The sequence below is a fragment of the Lolium rigidum genome, chromosome 2, assembly GCF_022539505.1.
Source record: "Lolium rigidum isolate FL_2022 chromosome 2, APGP_CSIRO_Lrig_0.1, whole genome shotgun sequence".
NCBI lineage: Eukaryota > Viridiplantae > Streptophyta > Magnoliopsida > Poales > Poaceae > Lolium > Lolium rigidum.
This window is the reverse complement of record NC_061509.1, coordinates 207668941-207674940: the sequence shown is the minus strand read 5'-3', so window position 1 is coordinate 207674940 and position 6000 is coordinate 207668941.

Genomic DNA, 6000 nt, shown 5'->3' with positions numbered 1-6000 from the left:
CTCCCTAAGACGATGTGATCAAGTTACCCAACCGAAGTCCCTCTTAATAGTGCGGCTATCTATCCTATAATCCGGTCTCCCAACATCCACCTTGAGACCGGTAAAAGGAAAACCTAGCAAGGCCATACCTTTGCCTTGCGCATCCCGCTTGATCTTGATGATAACTCTTCAAGCTTCACTCAAGCCGGAATGCCTCTCTTGACCAATGTTGCTTCGTGACGACTCACAAATGCTCCCCCATACACTATGATGGGAAAGCTCCATTGATGCACATCTTCACAAGTCCATTATCATCAAATGGACGGCAAGCTTCAAGTATGTGATTCACTTGAGACGCTCATCTTGAACTTGCCCAACTCAACCTTGTATCTTCACATACTCACATAAGATAGAGCATGGCTAATATTGAGTCCCACATAAGAACTCCATCTTCATTTCTTCTTATTGATCATATCACAAATATATATCTTCATACCGATGATCTTGATGCCAATACACAAGGTATATCTTTATCTTCATGGCATCCATACTTGAGTCCAACACATGGAGAGCAAGTAGTACCTATGGAATATTCCTTCATATAAACTCAATTAAAACATTAGTCCATAGGGGTTGTCATTAATTACCAAAACCACACATAGGGGCAATGTACCCTTACAAAAACATCAAGCAATTCTTTTGGACTTTTAATAGAACTAGGTGGCAAACTATTATACCAAGTTTTAGCGTCATCCTTTAATGAGAATGGAAAGATTTTAGCAACAAAGTAAGTACGCATCTTAACATCATCAGAAAACAAGCTACTCAGAGTAGATAACTCAGTCATGTGTTCAACAGCACTTTCTTTTTCAGTACCACAAAAAGGTGTTTTCTCAACAATAGCTATATGAGATAGATCAAGAGAAAAATCATAATCTTTATCCTTAATGTTTATAGGAGATGTGGCAAATTTAGGATCAGGAGACAGTTTATATCTAACAGGTATGTTCTGCAAGCAACTTTTTAATTTTTCTTGCATCAGTAGTAGCATTGCATTTTTTAATAAAATCATCATCAAGTTCCACATAATCTTCATCAAGATCGTCACTAGAGTATTCAAGTTCAGGTGAATTAACAGGTGTAGTAACATCAGGAATTTCAGCATTTTCAATTTGTCTAGACCTAGCAATTGTAGCATCTTGAAAAGTTCCCAATGAACCACTATCATCAAGCACAGCAGAAATATTATCAGTATTATGAGAGTTTTCAGATTCAGCAGAAGTACCAACATTTGAAGCATGTGGCGGTGAAACAAGTTTATCAATCACAGATGGTGAATCAAGAGCAGCAGAGGTACTCAGAGTTGTACCTTTTCTTGTAGTGGATGGTAATATGGCGACCTTAGTATCGCGAGGTTTACCCATGATGGAGAATTTGCAGCGAACAATATCAATCCAAGTGAACTTCCAAATAAAGCTATGCTCCCCGGCAACGGCGCCAGAAAATAGTCTTGATGACCCACAAGTATAGGGGATCGCAACAGTCTTCGAGGGAAGTATTACCCAATTTATTGATTCGACACAAGGGGAGACAAAGAACACTTGAAAGCCTTAACAACGGAGTTGTCAATTCAGCTGCACCTGAAACAGACTTGCTCGCAAGAGTTTATCGAGAGTAACAGCTTTATAGCAATGAGCAGTAGTGAAATAACAGCAGCAGAGTAACAAAGACAGCAGTAGTGATTTTAGTAAACAGCAGGATTAAAATACTGTAGGCACGGGGACGGATGACGGACGTTGCATGGATGAGAGAAACTCATGTAACAATCATAGCAGGGCATTTGCAGATAATAATAAAACGGTATCCAAGTACTAATCAATCAATAGGCATGTGTTCCAATTATAGTCGTACGTGCTCGCAATGAGAAACTTGCACAACATCTTTTGTCCTACCAGCCAGTGGCAGCCGGGCCTCAAGGGAAACTACTGGATATTAAGGTACTCCTTTTAATAGAGTACCGGAGCAAAGCATTAACACTCCGTGAACACATGTGATCCTCACATCGCTACCATTCCCTCCGGTTGTCCCGATTTCGTCACTTCGGGGCCATTGGTTCCGGACAACGACATGTGTATACAACTTGCAGGTAAGACCATAAACAATGAATATCATGATGAAATAATAACATGTTCAGATCTGAGATCATGGCACTCGGGCCCTAGTGACAAGCATTAAGCATAACAAGTTGCAACAATATCATAAAAGTACCATCTACTGGACACTAGGCACTATGCCCTAACAATCTTATGCTATTACATGACCAATCTCATCCAATCCCTACCATCCCCTTCGGCCTACAGCGGGGGAATTACTCACACATGGATGGGGGAAACATGGCTGGTTGATGGAGAGGCGTTGGCGGTGATGACGGTGATGATCTCCTCCAATTCCCGTCCCGGCGGAGTGCCGTAACGGAGACTTCGGCTCCCGCGACGGAGTTTCGCGATGTGGCGGCGTTCCGGAGGGTTTCTGGCGACTTCGACTTCTCTCCGTGCGTTTTTAGGTCGAGGCGAATAAGTAGTCCGAAGGGGGGCGTCGGAGGCCGGCCGAGGGGCCACACCACATGGCCGCGCGGCCCCCCCGGGCCGCGCCGCCATGTGGTGTGGGGCCTCGGGCCTCCACTTCAATTGTCCTTCCGGCTCCGTCGCATTCTGGGAAAATAGACCCTTTCGTCAAAATCCCGAGGTTTTTCCCGAAAGTTGGATTTCTGCACAAAAACGAGACACCAGAACAGTTCTGCTGAAAACAGCGTTAGTCCGTGTTAGTTGCATCCAAAATACACAAATTAGAGGCAAAACAATAGCAAAAGTGTTCGGGAAAGTAGATACATTTTGGACGTATCAGCTTGCACTGCATTTCCGCCCAATCGACCAAAAAATCAGCTAAAGCTTGCGATTTGATGGCGTCTCTTCTTTCGTATACCGGTACATACGGTGATATCTGTATTGCCCATTTCGCAATCCTGCCGCTAGCGTCCTTGTTGCACATGATATCGGAGATGGGTGCTTCACTCACCACCTTCATAGGATGTTCCTCAAAGTAGTGCTTGAGCTTTGTGGCGGCCATGAACACGCCATAGGTCATTTTCTCGGAAGTGCGGGTAGTTTTGCTTTGAGAGGGAGAGCACCTCGCTCGGGTAGTATACCGGCCTCCGGACGGTTTTTCCTTCCTCTTCTCTTTCTACCACCACAACAACACTCACGACCCGGTTGGTTGCTGCTATGTATAGCAACATCGGCTCTCTTTCCAACGGCGAAGCCAATATCGGCGCGGTGGCCAGCATTGTTTTCAGCTCCTTAAACGCTGCGTCTGCCTGAGGGGTCCAGACGAACTTATCGGATTTTCTCATTAAAGCATAAAGTGGCAAGGCCTTTTCTCCTAACCTGCTTATGAACCGGCTTAGCGATGCTAAGCTTCCGGTAAACTTTTGTATGTCCTTTAGATCCTGCGGTATCGTCATTCTCTCAATTGCCCGGATCTTTACCGGATTGACCTCAATGCCTCGGCTTGAGACAAGGAAACCAAGCAACTTGCCGGCAGGGACACCGAAAGTACATTTTGTCGGATTGAGTTTCATCCGGAACCTTCTTAGGTTATCGAATGTTTGCCGGATATCGTCAATTAGGGTATCTTTTACCTTGGTTTTTATCACAATGTCATCCACATATACTTGCACATTCTTTCCGATTTGATCAAACAAGCATTTTTGCATACAGCGCTGGTACGTTGCACCAGCGTTGCGCAAACCAAAAGGCATAGTGATATAGCAGTAAGCCCCGTGCGGGGTAATGAACGCAGTTTTTATTTGATCTTCCTTTTTCAAGGGGATTTGGTGGAAACCGGAATATGCATCCAGGAAAGACAACAGCTCACACCCAGCAGTGGAATCAATCACTTGATCGATCCGCGGTAAAGGAAAAGGGTCTCTTGGGCAAGCCTTGTTGAGGTTGGTGTAGTCGATGCACATGCACCATACCTTTGGAGCTTTTGCCTCCAGGTTCTCGTCTTTCTTCTTTTCGACCATCACCGGATTGGCCAGCCACTCAGTATGCGTGACTTCCACAATGAAACCGGCAACTAACATCTTCGTCACCTCTTCTCCAATAATCTTCCTCCTATCTTCAGCGAACCGGCGCAATGGTTGTCGCACCGGCTTGGCATCTTTCCGGACGTTAAGAGAGTGCTCAGCCAGCTCCTCGGAACACCTACCAAGTCATCGATAGACCATGCAAAGATATTCCGATTCTCACGGAGGAAGCCGACGAGCGCGCTTTCCTATGCCTCACCGAGACCGGCACCGATACGAACGCTACGTTCGTGGAAAGCCGGGTCCAAGCACGATGTCCTTTGTTTCCTTTGTCGGTTTGAACGCTGGAGCGCTCGTACTTGCACTCATTGCCGCTAAGCTCAACCGTGAGGACCGAGCGCGCGCAACTGCGGTTTGCATCCTTCTTTTTTCCTCCGCGATCACCAGCGATTCCGCTAGGTTTGATCCGGCAGATGCTGTTTCCAGTGAGATTTTGTAGTTTCCCACCACAGTCAAGGGTCCACGAGGTGCCGGCATCTTCATCTTGAGATACGCCGTGTGGGTCGAGGCCATGAAGGCCGCCAGCGCCGGTCTCCCCAGCAATGCATGGTACGGACTATCTAAGTCCACCACCTCGAACTCAAGGTTTTCAACCCGGCAATTGTCACGTCCTCCAAACGACACATCTACCCGGACTTTTCCAACCGGTGCGCAGGACAAACCCGGAACGATTCCATGGAACGTCGTGTGTGTTGGCTGAAGCATGTTTTCTGTTATGCCCAGCGTATGCATGGTGTGCTTGTACATTATGTTTATGCTACTCCCATTGTCTATCAGCACCTTGCTGAACTTGACGCGAGTCGTTGGCCCTTTCATGATTGGGTCCACCACGAGAGCGTAGCCACCCGGGTTCGGCATGATTTTAGGGTGATCCCGGTATGACCATGAGAGTTCCTGCTCTGACCACGGCATGTATTTTGGCACTGCCGGCATCACCGCGTTCACCTCCATGGAACGACGGCGCAGGCTTTGCTTGTCTGTCGGCTCGGTGACGAACACGACACAACACACATCTGGGTCCTTATAAATGTTTCGGCCCAAGGGTGTCGGTGGAGGTGGTTGGCCGTAGCCCTCTCCCACCTGATTGACTTGCTAATACTGTTGTCTGTTTTGCTGAGGGTGTACCGGCAAGGCGTTTGCCCCGGTAAGCGGTGGTGGTGGTGGTAGCTGCTGCTGACACGGCATGTCCGGTGGTGGCATCATTGCATTGCCCCCTTGTCCTTGAGTGTCTTTTACCGCCCCCTTTTGCATCAAGTACTTGGTCCAGGTACAATCTTTTGTCAAGTGGTTCGACGGGTGAGCCGGATTCGGTGTGTGCCACCGGCAAGGTTGGTCCATGGCAGCTTCCATGGTGTACTTTGCGGGTTCTTGCCGGCTCTTTTTCTGGCCCCGGGGTTTCTTTTCGACCCATCGTTTCTTAGGACCTGCCCATGGCTGCTATCCGGTTCTTTGCCTCCGGCTGCCGCCGGCATCGAGTTTTCTTGCACAAGCAGCAACTTGCCGCGAGCCATACCTTCGATCCGGGAAATCTTCCCTCCTTTTGTTGTTCCGGTTATCCCGGTATTGCTGCTGAGGCGGGTTTGATTGTTCCGGCTCTGCTTGTATCGCCGGTTGCATTGGGTCTCCCAACGCATAGTTATCCGCCACACGCATCATCTCCGCCAACGTTGTCGGCATGTTCCTCTGCAGCCTTTGCCACAAAGGCGAACCTCGCCGGCATCCCTGGCTAAACCAAGCGATGGCCTGTGCCTCTGTCACTCCTTCACAAGAGTTTCTGGTGGAGTTCCACCGAGTCAGGTAATCCCGGTTTGTTTCTTGCGGGCGCTGCACGCACAAAGCAAGCTGCTGAGGCCTGTTTGGCCTTCTGTATGTGC